Below are 842 nucleotides of genomic sequence, written 5' to 3' on the forward strand. Positions count from 1 at the left end.
ACACCCATTTTGTACCAACAATTGGGTGATTTATTGGTCTAGAAACTAATGTCCACACTTGGTTTCCTTTAAATTGATCAAGCTCTTTTTGCATAGCAAATATCCAGCTTTCTTCTTTGTTTGCCTCTTCAAAGCTCTTAAGCTCGATTTAAGAGATAAAAGCAGAGAATTCACACATCTCTCTTATTTCTCTCTTGGTTTTGACACCTTGTAAAAGATCACCTAAAATCTATTTTTATGGATGATCCTTCAAGTACTTCTAGTTCTTTGAGAGATTAATGTGTTGATTTTCAGTTCTTTGTAGTGTTTCTATGGGTGAAGGTTCTATTTCTCTTCCATGTGGATTATCTTAATAGTTTTTCTTATTATCTAAGCTCATTTCTTCCATTTGTCTTTCTAAGTCCTCTACATCAATTTCATCAGCAGGAGCTTCCTTTTACAAGACATTAGATTCATCAAATACTACATGAATAGATTCTTCAATAGATAGAGTTCTTTTGTTAAAAACTCTATAGGCTTTTGAGTTCAATGCATATCCTAGAAAGATTGCTTCATCACTCTTAGCATCAAATTTTCCTAGAGAAAGTTTTTCATTGTTTAGTACAAAACATTTGCAGCCAAAACTTCTAAAGTGAGAAATATTTGATTTTCTACCTTTATACAATTCATATGGTGTTTTTGATATCATGGCCTTATTGATACTCTATTGAGAATATATGCTACTGCATTGACAGCTTCTGCTTAAAAATATTTGGGTATATTGTTTTCACAAAGCATGGTTCTAGCCATTTCTTTTAAGGTTCTATTTTTTCTTTTTGCAACTCCATTTTATTGGGATGTTC

Source organism: Theobroma umbraticum, unplaced genomic scaffold (assembly GCF_002168275.2).
Source record: "Theobroma umbraticum cultivar Fairchild unplaced genomic scaffold, ASM216827v3 scaffold_4.1, whole genome shotgun sequence".
Lineage (NCBI taxonomy): Eukaryota > Viridiplantae > Streptophyta > Magnoliopsida > Malvales > Malvaceae > Theobroma > Theobroma umbraticum.